The 16891-nt window shown below is 39.2% G+C and overlaps 1 protein-coding gene across 2 annotated transcripts in view; it reads left to right on the plus strand.

Annotated features, from left to right (window-relative positions):
- Positions 1-1209: 1209 nt before the first annotated feature.
- Tusp (WD40 superfamily protein Tusp) overlaps positions 1210-16891 on the plus strand; it is a 134735-nt gene continuing 119053 nt past the window's right edge. The window contains exons 1-2 of one of the 2 annotated variants that reach the window (XM_073962071.1): positions 1390-1584; positions 2613-3024. The gene's annotated coding sequence lies outside the window, so the exon portion shown is untranslated. Of the gene's footprint in view, positions 3025-16891 lie in introns of both variants that reach the window. The other variant, XM_073962070.1, reaches the window with a different exon arrangement.

Genomic DNA, 16891 nt, shown 5'->3' on the forward strand with positions numbered 1-16891 from the left:
AGTAGCCCAAACTTGTGCTAATACGAGTAGTAGCCCAAAAGTTGTTCTTAGAGTAGCCCAAAATTTGTTGTAATAAGTCTTTTAGACCAAAAGTTGTTCTTATTGTGGCCCAAAAGTTGTTCTTATTGTAACTCAAAAGTTATTCTTATAGAAGCCCAAAAGTTGTTCTTATTGTGCCCAAAAATAGTTCTGATAATAGTCCAAAAGTTGTTTTCATAGTAGCCCAAACTTGTGCTAATAGTAGCCCAAAAGTTGTTCTTAGAGTAGCCCAAAATTTGTTCTAATAGTAGCCCAAAAGTTGTTCTAACAGTCGACCAAAAGTTGTTCTTATTGTGGCCCAAAAGTAGTTCTGATAATAGTCCAAAAGTAGTTTTCATAGTAGCCCAAATTTGTGCTAATAGTAGCCCAAAAGTTGTCCTTATAGTAGACCAAAATTGTTCTCCTTATAGTAGACCACAAGTTGTTTTAATAGTAGACCAAACGTGGCTCTAATAGTAGCCCAAAATTTGTTCTTATTGTGGCCCAAAAGTAGTTCTGATAATAGTCCCAAAGTAGTTTTCATAGTAGCCCAAATTTGAACAACTTTTGGGCTATTATTAGACCCCAAAAGTTGTTCTTATAGTAGCCTAAAAGTTGTTCTTATTATGGCCCAAAAGTAGTTCTGATAATAGTGCAAAAGTTGTTTTCATAGTAGCACAAATTTGTGCTAATAGTAGCCCAAAAGTTGTTCAAATAAGACTTCTTATAGTAGCACAAAATTTGTTCTAAAATTATCCCAAAAGTTGTTCTTAGAGTAGCCCAAAAGTTGGTGTAATGACAGCCCAAAAATTATTCTAGTAGTAGCCCAAAAGTTCTCCATAGAGTAGCCCAAAAGTTGTTCTTTGAGTAGCCCAAAAGTTGTTCCAATTTTAGCCGAAATTTGTTCTTATAGTACACCAAAAGTTGTTCTCATATTGATGTCCAAAAGAATGGTCTTCTTATAGTCGCCGAGAATGTTTTCTTTAAGACGTATGATTAACATTTCATTGCATTAGAACAACGTATACGCAACAATAGCAACTCTCTTGAATCACTGTTCTACCAGTTGATTTCATTTAAATTCCCATTGTCTCCCATAAATTGCAATAAAAAGGGGGACTTCAAACAAAAAGATGTCATTGTCAAGTACATACTTTTGAAACGGCGTTATAAAGAAAAAAAAATCGCTTTGAACTCCTTCGTTTTGTTAAAGAGCCAAGATACAAAAGCAACAATAAAAACTCTACACACTAAGAAAAAGAGAAAGAATGAACCCAAAAAGAAAAAAACTAAAAGCTCTTGTGTTCGAGCTTCAGCGTAATATGTTGCGTTAAAGGATTACAATGATGGCTTGGCCACAATGAGATAGTCAGTCAGTGTATTGCTAAGTTTACGACGTGTTCGGTCGGTCGTGCCATAACATAAGAAAACAAAACACGTAGTAGTGCAACAAACTGAAAGCATTTTCATTTGTAGTGAGAAACAAATTATATAAAAGTTAAAAAAAAAGAAGTTACATATAATAATTTTATTAATATTACAAAAAATACAACCGTCCTAAAAAATGTAAATATTTGCAATAAATAAATTAAAGAAAATAATTAAGAAAAGCAGCAAAGAAATCTTAAAACAAAATTGTTAATAAAAGCCACTGCCCCATTACCACTTTCTTTTTGGAAAATCGATTTTCTTTACTCTCAACACCACCACCAACACCACTACTATCATCATCAAGTTGTGTTATTGTGAATTTTAAGGAAAATATAACCAAAACAAAGCCAACAATAATTAGTATAAAGAAAGGCTGTTTGAAGTCTGCGGCCCCACACAGCTGAGTGTACAAAAAGTAAAGGAGAGCGAGCAACAGAACAAAAAGCAAGCACAAGCAGAATAGCCTAAAACACTTTACTGAAAACCAACAACAACAACAACAAGAACAATATAACATTACACATTCCTTTAGTTGGTAATGAAAACCAGTGACGGCTTTTAACGAAATATACACGAAATGTGTGGCAACAACTACAACAACAACCGCGGGAGTAGAAAAATAACAAAGAGCACAAAGCTTCAGTGATATAATTATTTGCTCTCACTGAAAATAGAGCACATTTCTATGGTGACACTTGTTCTCTCTCTCACATAATGGCTGCTATTTCATTGCAATAACGGAAGACGGATGTTGAGAATATGAACTCTTTCTCTCTCTCTTGTTGATTGGACTACTGTCAAATTGGGGCTCGTGTTGTTCGTGTCTGTGCTGTCATTCTTGTTTTACCCCGTGTGTTTGTGACAATTTCTGTTGATGGTAGTTTCCTTTTGGTCGTTGTCGTGCAAATACGTCGTCGTGTTCTGTTAAACAAAATTTGACGTGTCTGGTCGGAAGTTCCTTTGCTTCTATTTTAGCCATACAAAGGCAGCAACAACAACTAAAAAACAAAAAGAAAAGCAAGAATCTAGTCTAGTGTTGTAATAAAATACATAAATTGTATTGCGAAACAATTGTTAGTCCATGGTGTAATCAACCAACCAAATAACCAAGTCAGTCAGTCTGTCTGTCAGTCATTAAATCATTTGTGAATTTTATTCTCCAGTGTCGTCCATGAGAATATGTATTCGTGAGTGTGTGTGTATGTAAAAGAAATTAAGAAATATTACATAGCTATACTTAATTCTTTTGCCAACTATTTTTAAAAGAAAACCAAAAAAAGAAAGAAAAAAAAACGAAACATAAAAAAGTTAAGTGATTGCCACCAAAGAAATAAAAAGTAGAAAAAAATAACAAGAAGAAAAAAACAAAGGAAGAAAAAAAGTAGAAAAAATTCCAAGCCGTGTCATAAGTTCGTGTTCTTTCGCCAAAAGAATGGGTTTTTCCTATTGAAAAAAAAATGTTTTCTTTGGTCAATTATTTGCCATGGTTTTCTAAGTAGTTTCTCGTAGTCAACAATAGTTACGCCCCAAGATATTTGTGGTCCGTCTGTCTGTCCAATTTCTTTAAAACAAAAGGTAAGTAAACTATTTTTTTGTAATATTTTTTATTACTATTTCTTTGTATTATTTTTTTTCGTTTCTCTTTTGTTGGTTTACATCAATTTGAAATGTCTACACCAGGCTCCATTACTTTGAAAAGCATGTCACCACCCCATCATCATTAAAACATCCCCAACACCCCCACCAAATCCCCCCTCAACAAACCTCCCCTTGTTATGCTGGCTCTTCTCTCCCAGAGAAAGAAACAGAAAAAAACATAACCGCGACATGCAAACAGTACAACTTAAAGGCACGCACATATATGCGACAAGTACCCTGGTATTTGCCGTTACTATCAAGCTAAAAAAAGAGTATTGTAGTCACTACGACTAAGTACGGTATATACATACACACAAACATATTTCCATTTGAAAGTTCCCAATGTCTGTATATAAGTGTGGGCGAGCGTGTAAAGGAGTTTTATGTCTGCAGCCGCCTTTATTCTTTTGGCCTAACCAAATAATAAACACAACAACAACAACAGCCCGACAATAAAAAGGAAGCAAAGGCAAACGTGGTAGTCGCTGTGGTGTGTGGGGAGACTCCAAATGCAAACTCGCTCGTACACACACACCCAACGCGCACCCACTTTTAGCTTCCTTTTAGAGTTGCCGTTTTGGGTGGTCTCTACCAAAAGTAAGTGGTAAATGAAAGAAGAAAAAATATTTGTTACTTTTAAGCACGAAGATCCAAAGTTTGGTCCAAATCGGCTGCTGCGTTCAAAATGATCGTGCTCAGCATTTTAGTAATTTTTTTTGCACTCTTGAGGGAAGGTATCCAAAGAGGTGGACCGATATGGCCCATCTTCGATCTTAAACTAGTTTGGACAAAATATTGCGAATGCCAAATTTTGGACCAAATCCTTTCGAGTTATCGTGCCATGGTGTTTATTACAGCTTTCTTGCTATTTTCCCAGGAAGTATGTACTCGACACTAATAAACGTATACCGTCGCAATGGGGGCAGTAAAGGTCTTAAAGTAAACTTTTCCGAAATTTTGAGTGGGAGGTACCTGAAGGTGTGACCCGATAGATTCCATATTGGAACCTTATCTATGCCTGATAGATGAGGCACATTCTTGGTCGCATCAAAGTGTATATACCCTCGTTAGCCTAAAGGCTGAGGTTATAAAAATGTGTTTCCATCTGTTTGGCTCGCGCGATAACTCTCAAAGGAAGTAACGAATTTATGTCAAATTTTGTATGTGGTACAATTTCTTCCAAACTCCTTCCGGTATATCCACCTCATTTTCGTTAAAGTGCAGTTTAAGGGCTGTTCGAGGATTGTTTTGACATTTTGATTACACTGATATAAGTTGAATACCAGATGCCTTCACCAAGGAACCCATGATATTACCAGTAGTGTCGTGCCGCTAACGAAGTGAAGAATGCGGCATATAAGGCTATTCTGCAACCAGTAGCAATGCGTAGCTCACGGGAGAAATGGAGAGAGGGAAAATGATGATGAAATGAGGAAATACATAAATATGGAAAAACGAGCAAATCGAAATGTTCTGACATCAGAATGAAATCGGAATATTGTATCTAAAGTGAAACATCAAACTGATGGATTTCGTACAGGCACCATCCTCCTGTACCATTCAATGCCACTGTCATATTTGTTACACAATGTAGATGAGATTAGTTTGAGAAAAAACAAAATTATTTCAGGTCCATATATTCACATTAGGGTTATGATTTTTTTACAACCTCGTATCCCTGTATGATATAAAGTGATTCGATACAAAAAGCCTCCACACAAAAAGCTTTTGAAGTTTTTATTTTTCAGTATTTTGAAAATTTTTTGAAGTCACTGTAAGCCGATATTTATCTCAAATCAAGGTATATGGGCACACGACTTAACCAAAATGACATAACCGTTTGTTTTATCCTCATATCATTACATATATATCATTTATATTATATGTATATAAAATTATTTCATATATCATAAACATTAAAAGTGGTTTGTGCGGGTCCTTTTTCAATATTTAAATGGAATAAACTTTACTTTAGTCATTTTAATAGGCAAAAGGTCACTCATCAGGAAACAAGAAAGAACATTTTTTTTTGTTTCATAGTATTTTTTTAAGTGATGTCTGGCTAGCTGTTTGCAAAATATGTTCAAATTAGTTATTTTCGTTTATGTGTAATAATCATTTCAAGTTGGGAAGTAAAGTTTCAATCTCGAAACTGGATTTTTTGAGATGTGTCACTCGTTGAGTAAATAAGCGATATGTCGTTGTATTTCCCAAAGGCATACAAAAGTAGAGATTGGACATTACTTATGTAACGACCACAAGTCACGGTATTCGTTTTTGGTTACATTTTTAATATTACTTGTAACTAATTTGAATATTAACGGTCGAACAATCCACCTAGAGAATATCGTCAGCATCAACACCTGATTGTAGGTTATACGGTTTTCGCACAGTCAATAGTCGACTACGATTATTAGAGATTTTACGGGTAATAAGCGATTAATCGATTAACCGAAATCGGTTTTACGTATCCCTATGCTGAGGGCTGTTCAGTTAAGTGTGATTGGGAAGAAGAAAAGATGAGCAACTTCGGTTGGTCTGAGCATTAGTAAGCTGAACAATAGGCCTTTACTCGTTGTGGTTACTAGACCGGGCCCAGGGCCCAGTGAGAGTTGTAGCAATAGACTCTATTCTTCGGCCTGCGTTGACGCCGACTGACCACTGGGCCAAGTGAGAGCTGTAGCAATACACTCTATTCTTCGGGCTGCGTTGCATCGAGCAGCTGTGGTGTCAAAACTGTCACCATCACCATTCGTCGTTATACTCATCGGACCGCTACTGTGTCAATGCTGCCAACATCACCATTCGTCGTTGTATAAAAGCCGCTGCCAACAGGACTCGTCATCATCGGGCCGCTGCTTTGCTAAATCTGCCACTATCATAACTCGTCGACATCGGGCTTTTGTTTGAAGAGTTGTGGCTTTGTTTATAAAGTGCTAACTTAAGCCAAAGTAGCATCTGTTGGCCAATACAATTCTTTTTTTATTTCACAACTGATGTCCTTTGTTGTGTTTACGGCGGTGCCGGGGTATACGAAGTCTTTTACTACCTCAAAATTAAAGGAACCAACTTCAACAGTTGGTCCGATTTCAATGGACGCATTGCGCGTCGACACCATCAGCTTGGTCTTCTCGCCGTTTACCGCCAGACCCACTTTAGCAGATTCTCCGTCGACCTTCATAAAGGTATCGGTTACTTCTTTTACTGATCGTCCCATGATGTCTATATCATCAGCATAAGCAAGTAACATGTGGCTATTGGTGTAGATTGTGCCACTTCTTTTGACGTTTGCCTCTCGTATAACCTTTTCTAGTAGGACGTTGAATAGATCAGGCGAAAGGCTGTTTCATTGCCTGAAACCTCTTTTGGTACCAAACTCTTCAGAGAGGTTCTTTCCCATTTTAACTGAAGATCTTGTGTCAGTTAGAGTCATTTTACAAAGCCGAATGAGCTTTGCGGGGGTACCAGATTCATCCATGGAGTACCTTTGAACGTAGCGGGCTGTCGACAAAGAGGTGGTAGGTGTCGATCTGCATCTCTTGGGTCTTCTTCAGGATTTGCCACAGGGTAAATATCTGGTCGATGGTGGACTTGCCAGGTCTAAAGCCGCATTGGTAAGGTCCAACTATTTCGATGACCATGGGCTTTAGTCGTTCACACAATATCCCTGACACTATCTTGTAGGCGATAGGGAGAATACTTATGCCCCTATAGTTGGAGCATAAAGTCATATCTCCTTTCTTATGGGCGGGACACAGAATGATCAGGTTCCAATCGTCGGGTACGCGTTCTTCCTGCCAGATGGAGCTAACTAGCTGATGAATACACCTTATCAGCGTGTCGCCTCCGGTTTTAAACAGCTCGGCTGGCCATCAGCTCCTGCTGCCTTATTATTCTTCAGCCGGTTTATTGCTGTTTTTACCTCATCTTGGCCGGGTGGTATACATTCAATACCATCTTCTGGGATTTGATCTAGGGTATCTTCGTCGACTTTGCCACTATTGGATACCAACAGTTTGGAAAAATGCTCTTTCCATACCCTGAGCACACTATCTGTATCTGTTAGCAGATTACCTTGCTTGTCGCTACAGAAGAATTTGTCTGTACCAAAGCTATCAGTTTGATGTTTCACTCTTTATAGATTTTTCTGACTTCATGCTGCCTTGATTTTTTCACACTTCCGCTTTTTCATTTCTCTCTTTTTCGATAGTTTCTTTTCTAATCTTTTCTTCCAATACCTCTCTCGTGCGCTACGTGAAGTTACTGATTGCAGAATAGCCCTTTTGCCGAATTCTTCTCTTCGGTAGCATCATGACATAATTGGTCATACCATTAGTTCCATGATAGAAGTCTCTGGTATATAAGTATAGATTTTGTGGCTGTTTGCATGGAGTGGACAATATTTGCACTGTTCTGATATGTTACCGGAAGTGTGGAATATGCTGTGGTTATTTGTTGTTATTGAAGCTTACCGAAGTTCAACTTCCGTGTTGTGTCTGTTCTTACCTTATTTGCAACATTTAATCGGGCACGTACCTTTGCTACAATAAGTTAATGATCTAAAATATTTCGAAATTTATACAAAACACAAAGAATTTATGAGACTCTCGCAATATGGGTGTAAAGAAGGCATGGCTACATAAGAAAGAAACCTTATTCTCTATAGAGGTTCCACAACAAAAATCAAGAAATGCACAAAACGATGTTAACCTATGTTTCGTAGATTAGGAAAAAGGCTTACCCCCATTATTATAAGTCTTCTTTTGTTATAGTTTCGATTTACCGAACAGATTTATAGCGTTCCGGTTAACTTAAAGTTAAAAGTGATGATTGAATTTCAAGGAGGAGCTTCTTCTCATTAACTTTCAATGTGAAAATTATATTTTTAATGCCTCCAAATTAGTTTATTTTGCATTTTCAAATCCATCAGATAGTAAAAGAACACATGTAATAATGGCCCTTAGACAAGCAAATCGTATTCTTATGGAAGACTAAAAGTTTTCTTTTAGAAATCCAAAAGGTTTTCTTAATGACGCCTTTAAGGTTTTCTTATGGAAGACCAAAAGGTCTGGTTATAGTAGACCAAACGGTGTTCTTTTATTAGCCCAAAAAGCCTTCTTATAGTAGCCGAAACATTCTTCGTATAGCATCTCAAAAGGTAGACCAACAGGTCTCTTATAGCAGAGGAAAGGTCTTCTCATAAAAGCCCAAATGGTCTTGTTACAGAAGCCCAAAAGGTATTCTTATAGCTGACCAAGAAGTCTCTTGATGATAGCCCAAAGGTTTTCTTATGGTAACCCAGAAGGTTTTTTTATAAAAGACTAAGAGCTCTTCTTCTAATTGAGGAAAAGGTCTTCTCATAGAAGCCCAAATGGCCTGCTTATAGTTGCCCAAGATCTTTTCTTATGGAAGTCAAAAAGGTCTAGTCATGGTAGACCAAACGGCCTTGTTATGGTAGTCCACAAAGTCTACATATATTAACCCAAACGGCATTCTTATAGAAGACCAAAGGGGCTTATATGTATGAATACATATGTAGAGTGTAAGGAACGTCTACAGGGAGTATATCGTCACCATAAATGCCCGAAGATGTAACCGACATGAAAATCGCTTTTTTGACGTAATCTGATACATAAAGCTAAAATACATCCTCTTGAAAAATTTCAAGCTTCTACGTTCAAAAACAATGATGCTATTCAAGAAGTGGCAGTGGAAAATGGGATAATATTGCAGATGTTGTTATAATGGAGGTTTTCAAAACTAAACACTTCAGCGGTTTTGGTTTCACTACTAATTCCCCTTCGTATATGATCGATAATATCCCATATACTCGCCTTCATAACATTAATATTCCATAAAACAGTTTTTATTTTATAACGTTTTTTGCTTCTCCTGTAAAATTTTGGTTTTGTGGGTTACGTCTTCTGGCATTTATGGTGACGATATAATTTATAATTGTTCTTCAAACATCCCAGAAGAGGCAAGGAGACTTCTATCATACCAATGAGTGTATTCTGATTCATACTACATCAATGGGACCTACTTTTTATTACCGAGTCCGAACAGCGTGTCTTAAGACACCACTTGTAGAAAAGTCCTTCATGGAAGTCCTTCAGGAAATGCAGTCAAAATTACACTGATGGCTATTTTTGCCACATTCAGCATGCAAGGCGTGTGTGTATACCGCGGTGACGGTTGAATGGTGAACCTAGATATTTATGACAGATACTTTTATAAAATAACAATTTCTTAGAGGTTGGAACATGTTTACGAAGTTTCCACAAGGACTACAAACAGTGCTCATTGTCTAAACATTCCAAGATTCTGCTATAACCTGAATCTAAGTGCAAATTTTATAGCGTTTGTTGGGAGATATCATAAACAGTGGTCCTAGTAATTCCACCTGCAGATCCAATCAACACTGTCTGGACGTATAAAATATAGGGGGTTATTCATCCATCGATGATACCAAGCAACGGTCCTGACCGGTTTTAACATGGCAAAGCCCAGGATTTATCTTGGTCCCTCTTTCATCTCAAGTGGACACTGACCTCCCCGTGGTGTCACCTGGGTAACTGCCTTTAACACCCGTTAAAGGTAGTGAGCTAACATGTGCCGCGCGTTCTCCCATAAGAACGTTAAAAACTTGGGTTTGGGCGTCGGGCTAGTAACCCTCCCCTAAAAAAAACAGCATACTATGAAAAAACGAAAGAAAAGAAAAACAACCCCCTCTAAAGTTGACGAACCCCGCAAACATTTTAAGGACCATGATCTGCGAATCTGCACCTGGAATGTTCGCACTCTTTATAGAGAAGGTGCAGTCTTCGCATTGGCAGACGTACTTGAAAAGTACAAGGGCGATATTACTGCCATACAGGAAATACGATGGATTGGGAAAGACGTCACAACAACACCTAAAGGTGACGCACTGTATTATAGCTGCCATGACGTAAAGCATGAGTTTGGTTGCGGATTCGTAGTTAGTCGGAGACTAAAACATCTGGTATCCAGCTTCTCCCCAGTGAATGAAAGACTTGCTGCAATTCGAATAAAAGCTAAATTCTTCAACATCAGCTTTATTTGCGCTCATGCTCAAACTGAAGAAAAGGACGAACAGACCAAAGATATATTTTACGAGCGCTTAGAAGAAACATATGACCGTTGCCCTGCCCATGACATTAAAATCATTCTAGGCGATTTTAATGCCAAAATTGGAAAGGAGAATATCTTTGGCCCAACAGTCGGGAAATTCAGCCTCCACAGTGAAACATCTGACAATGGTATGAGGCTGATAGACTTTGCAGCTGCAAAAAACATGGTAGTTAGCAGTACCAGATTTAATCATCTCGATATTCATAAGGGCACCTGGCTGTCTCCAGATCAGAAAACAAGAAACCAAATTGATCATGTTGTGATAGATGGAAGACATTCATCGAGCGTGTTGGAGGTGCGTTCGTTCCGAGGAGCAAACATAGACTCGGACCACTACCTTGTTGCAGCAAAGGTACGCACCCGGTTAAACGTAGCAAACAAAGTACGAACAGACACACACACGAAAGTTAGACATCGGTAAGCTGCAATCACAACAGATAGCCACAGCATATTCCACTCAACTAGCCCAATTGCTTAATCAAAGCACTCCTCATCCCGATAACATATCAGCGCAATGGCGAAGCATTGCCCACTCCATGCAAACAGCCGCAAAATCCATACTTGGATACCAGAGGCCTCCACCAAGGAATCCATGGTATGATCAGGAGTGTCGTGCTGCTACCGAAGAGAAAAATGCGGCATATAGGGCTACTTTACAATCCGTAGCAACTCGTAGCGCACGAGAGAGATACAGGGAGAAAAGGAGAGAGGAGAAACGTCTTTTCCGCAGGAAAAAGAAAGAGATGGAAAAGCGGGAGTGTGAAAAACTCGAGATGTACAGGAGCCAGAATTAAGTCCGAAAATTCTACCAAAGAGCCAAGCATCAAACTGATGGCTTTGGTACAGGTACATCCTCCTGTAGAGACCAGCAAGGTAATTTGGTAACTGATACAGATAGTGTACTCAGGATATGGAAAAAACATTTTTCAAAACTGTTGGTATCCAATAGCAGCGAAGACGACGAAGATACCACAGTCCCAATCCCAGAAGATGGTATTGAATGTATACCGCCCAGCCAAGATGAGGTAAAGACAGCAATAAATCGGCTGAAGAATAATAAGGCAGCAGGAGCCGATGGCTTACCAGCCGAGCTGTTCAAAACCGGAGGCGACACGCTGATAAGGTGTATTCATCAGCTAGTTAGCACCATCTGGCAGGAAGAACGAGTAACCGACGATTGGAACCTGAGTATCCTGTGCCCCGTCCACAAGAAGGGAGATAAGACTGTATGCTCTAACTATAGGGGCATAAGTCTACTCCCTATTGCCTACAAGATCGTGTCAGGGATATTGTGCGAACGACTAAAACCAATGGTCAACGAGATAATTGGACCATACCAATGCGGCTTTAGACCTGGCAAGTCCACCATTGACCAGATATTTACCCTGCGGCAAATCCTGGAGAAGACCCAAGAGATGCAGATCGACACCTACCACCTTTGGTACCAAAAGAGGTTTCAGACAAGGAGACAGCCTTTCGTGTGATCTCTTTAACATCCTGCTGGAAAAGGTTATACGAGAGGCAAACGTCAAAAGAAGTGGCACAATCTACACCAATAGTCACATGTTACTTGCTTATGCTGATGATATAGACATCATAGGCCGATCAGTAAAAGAAGTAACTGATACGTTTATGAAGGTCGAAGGAGAATCTGCTAAAGTCGGTCTGGCGGTAAACGGTGAAAAGACCAAGTTGATGGTGTCGACGCGCAATGCGTCCATTGAGCTCGGACCGACTGTGGAAGTTGGTTCCTATAATATTGAGGTAGTAAACGACTTCGTCTACCTCGGCACCTCCGTAAACACAACAAACGACACCAGTTGTGAAATAAAAAGAAGAATTGTATTGGCCAGCAGATGCTACTTTGGTTTAAGTAAGCAGTTTAAAAACAAAGGCACATCTCGTCATACAAAAATAACGCTCTACAAAACACTGATACTACCCGTGCTGATGTATGGCTCCGAAGCCTGGGTACTTGCGCAAGCAGACATGGCAGTGCTTGGTGTGTTTGAGAGAAAAATTCTTCGAAAGATCTACGTACCAATCTGCGTTGACGGTGAATATCGACGTCGCATGAACCACGAGCTGTACCTGCTGTACAACGACATCAATATTGTTAAACGTATCGAGATGCAGCGATTGCGTTGGCTAGGCCATATCATAAGAATGAGCGATGATGACCCCGCTAAAAAGGTGTATAAACACGGACCGCTTGGCGGTGCACGCAGCATTGGCAGGCCAAGGAATAGATGGCTCAAACAAGTGGATGATGAGATGAAAAGGCGCGGTATTCCAGAAAGCGAAGCAACAAATAGAGAGAATTGGAGATCTTTTCTTAGTTCGGCCTATGGAACAAATGTTCTGTAATGGGCCAGCTAAGTAAGTAAGTATTCTGAACGTAAAGTCCCTGAGAGTTTTGCCGCTTTCTCGTTTAAATTGAATTGACGGAAACACTTATTTGTTAACTTTCGGGCCATTATCGAGGGAATCATGGATAATAAAATTAAACCGTTATAATAGATAAAACAAAGAACATTTACAGTAAAAACCTGGACTTAACTGTGGGGTGTTACCAAATCGGATATCCAATTCAATAGTTAGAGTGCTCATCAATAATCAATTTTTGTGGTAGCCAAAGAAAGTATGGGCTTGTACAGAAACAAGTAAGAAAGTATCAGTCGGCTTTGCCGACAGAGATATACCCTCAGCCTATGTGAATTGAAACTTTCATCTACGGACAGATCGAATGTATTTAGGGTCTTTTCAGAATTGTGTGGCCCTTTTTGGACATTTGAACTTTGCGACAAAAATGTAATAAGGATTAAAGTTCAAAAATTTTGCGGAGGAGGTACTTAAAGGAATGAATCGACATAGTCCATTATTAAAGTGGATCTTATTTCGGGAGTCAAATCTTTTCGATAGAGATCGCCCCCTCTAGTCATTTCAGTGGGTCATCGTATAACTTTTAGACCACTACGCCATGACGCATGAACTGGTCCACGGAAAATATTATGTCGCTATAAACAGGACCACAACGAACAGCATAGGTATACATTTCCAAATGATCTTCGAACAGATCCTATATTGCACTTAGGCACAAATGTTGAACTTTTGTGGGGGAGGTACCCTAAGGAGATCACCAATATGGGCCATTTTACAAGTTAACTAAATTTGGACAAAATATTAGGAGATCCCAAGTATGGACCAAATGGGTTGCCCCATTCAAGAGATATCGTAAATACCATTTAAGTGACATTTTTAAATATTGGGGGAAAGTACTGGAAGTTGTGGACCGGTATTGCCCATCTTCAAAATAAAACTAAGTTTGGCCAAAATTTTGGACCAAGTCGGTTTATCAGTTCGAGTGTTATCATGCCCTCCAGACACTACATATGCTGGTTTTTTTACACATTTCTCACCTTGTTTTCTCAAGAATTATGGACTTGCCCATGAAAAAACTTTTACCGTCGTAATGGAGGCAGCGAATGCAAGTTGCTTCAACAAACATCAAAGTGATTCTGGAGCAGGTCTTAAAGTGAACTTACCGAAAGAGTCGTCAAATATAGTCCATATTCGAACACATCTGGTAGATATATTAGGATGTGCAAAGTATGGAGAGAGTAGACCGATATAACCCATCTTCAAATTTAAACTAAGTTTGAACAAAATATTACGAGACCCTAATTTCGGGCCGAATCGGTTGATCCGTTCGAGAGTTATTGTGAGCTCCAGCCAGACAGACAGATGGACGGACACGGCTAAATCAACTCCAAATTGTCTGAAACGGATTTCGGATAGGGTCTAAAACCACTATTTCGATGAGGCACATTTGCCCATATAAAAATGTATATACCCTCGTTATCATAAATGCTGAGGGTATAAAAATGTTATAAAGGGGCTTTGAGAGCCACACGTGAACTACAGCATTTTAAAGATTTTTTTGTTGGATGACTCATGACCTTATACGATCTCACTGTACATCATAAATTGAGCGAAATGGATTAAATTGGTCCTGGCACGTGAAATTCATGGTGCCAAAGATTTACAGTCATATTTTCATAGTTTCTGTTATAATTGAGAGTTAATGCAGACATAATCCCAACAAATCGACAACACCTCCATTTATAGCAATTATTCTTCACTGATGAACCCTTTTTGGGCCTTATGACACACCATGAAATGGAATTAACAGGGCAACTCTTTTAAAAAACATTCAACATTTTCATTCATCATTGTGTGTATAACCAACACCCCTCTGCCCACACACCTACCCCACCCACTCATACACTAGCAGCATACCCTTACACATTGCTTCACTGGGAATATTAGTAGAATAGTAAAAACAAAACGAAACGGAACGAAACGAAACTAGGGGAGGTTGGAGGTGGATGGAGGTCAACAACAGCAGCGACAACGGCAACAAAATAAACGTTATTTTTGTCATAGCTGTTGGCAATACAAAAACATTAATTTATCAAATAATATTTCAATCAAACACATTTGTGTTGTTACAAAGAATGCAAACTAACAACAACAACAGCAACAACACCAACGACAACCACGACAACGAGAAACAAGAAAAACTTATTGATCATTGCCACAAGGAAGGTCGTTGAAACAATAAATATTGTTCATACGTCATAAGCCAAGCCAAGGCATCGTGTGATATACATACGTAACCCATACACTAGCAAATGTTGGCAGATTAGCTTTGAACAGGAGGAGGTGGCGAGGTTACGAGAACAACAACAAATTTCTTACGTTTATTAAGAGTCTATCAAGTAGGATTTATCCAATTTGCTGAATAAAAGAATATCGGAGGATAATTTATATACTAAGAATAAAATGTTTTCGTATCAATATCTCAAAAGGGTCAAATTTGGGCTTCTCTTTAAATCAAAGAGGACTGTCCGATTCTAATGTTGTTTTACGGATCCTTATTACATGTTTTCGGTATAATCGCTGTTGTTCTTTCTTATTATATACACATGATTTTAGACCCAAAATATGTTAGGCCCAAATCCGCTTTCGACAATTTGGAGTCGATTAAGCCACGTTCCTCTGGGCTGGGTGGTTAACACGAATACTCCGAAAGAGAATAACCGCTTTGCTGCAAACTTTCGTAATATTTCTTCCAAACTTAGAACCTTTTTGCAATTCGAGTACATCCCCCACAAAAAATCAATATTTTTGGATAAGGTTCAGTTAAAGGGCGGTTCGAGAATGGTTTTGGAATGTTTTAACTATTTGTGTATATTTTTTCACCATGGGAGAGGCAATGTATCCCTGAATGCTTGATCCATGCTCATTTGGTCCTTGTCTGAATAGAAAAGAACCCGGGCCATGGATCTGTTCCGTTTGCCAGATCCGCATGAACCACATGTCAACATTAGTGATCTGTAATGAATGCATGAAATAGAAGCTGAGGAGGATAAATTGCCTTTCTTATACACCAGTCTGCTCAGTACAAATCTATGTTGCTTGTTCTGACTCTAGTGACCCATACATGGAATGGGTTCTGGGCGAGAAAATTGGTAGCTCCACATTTTGCACAGTTAATGAAGACGCCCCGACGAGATAAGAGGAGATTACTACAGCTCGCAGACATCACCATTGGAGCACCTAGTCTGATAAATGACACTTCATGGTAAGCCGTAATTTCGCTTGGCTCACACCACCTTCCAATCATCGACTACGGTAACGGACCTCCAAATTTTATGAAACATGGAACCATGGTACCTGCTATATATACTTGCTGGTTTATTATACGAAAGACCAAAATTTCCAGCAGAGGCGACGGGACAAGCAAATTACCGTGATGAGCTTCGTAGTGCGGACCCTGAGGACTTAAGAGTTACGGAACTTACCCTGCAAGTTCAGAGGATAGTAGGAGAGCACAAACGGAAGAGTGTCTAGACCACCTGAAGTAATGCAATATTGGTAAAGGACTGAGTAACGACTGCTACTTTCAATTGCTTGGCATTGGCTGATCCGAAGAGGTGTGCGTGTCATTTCAAACTGCCGCGAGAGTGATATGCCGAAAAGCGGAGTGCTACGCCGCATAAGAGCACAATACAATTTTTTGATGGACGTCGTTGCAGATACCATCCGAATGGCAAAATTATCTTAAAATTAATGCTTAAGCAACTGGATGAGTTGAATATTTGACAAGAGTTCTCAAATTGTCGTTAACCACACATAATGTACCAAAAGCCTGTAAATTTGTCAGGTACCGCTACTGAAGCCAGGCAAGGATGCCAATAGAGGAGAAATTCCGCAATCTTCAGTTGGTTCACCATCTGGATGGCTGAAGTGAGGCTCGTCCTCAACATGTTGATCGAAGGCGCCCTGATTCCAGTCACTAACTACCCCAAAACATTGGGTGTAACGTTCAATAGCTGCCCGACAGCACTTGGGTTGTATTCCAGTAAACACACGTGTGAATTAACAAAGAGGAACTTCATGTTGTCTTTCCAGCCCCATATTTCCTTAATCTGAGTTTTACCATCGCTGAAGGTTGCTTTCAATTGATCATAATTACTCATCAAATCCTGCACAAAGAAATACCCGAGGTTTTGTGATTTAGTCGACTCAAGGAGCACATTATCAGTGGCATCACGAAGAACAGGATACGGCATATGGTATGGCGGGG

This window comes from Musca autumnalis, unplaced genomic scaffold (genome assembly GCF_047663935.1).
Source record: "Musca autumnalis isolate F117 unplaced genomic scaffold, ASM4766393v1 scaffold_1, whole genome shotgun sequence".
In the NCBI taxonomy this organism is placed as follows: Eukaryota; Metazoa; Arthropoda; class Insecta; order Diptera; family Muscidae; genus Musca; species Musca autumnalis.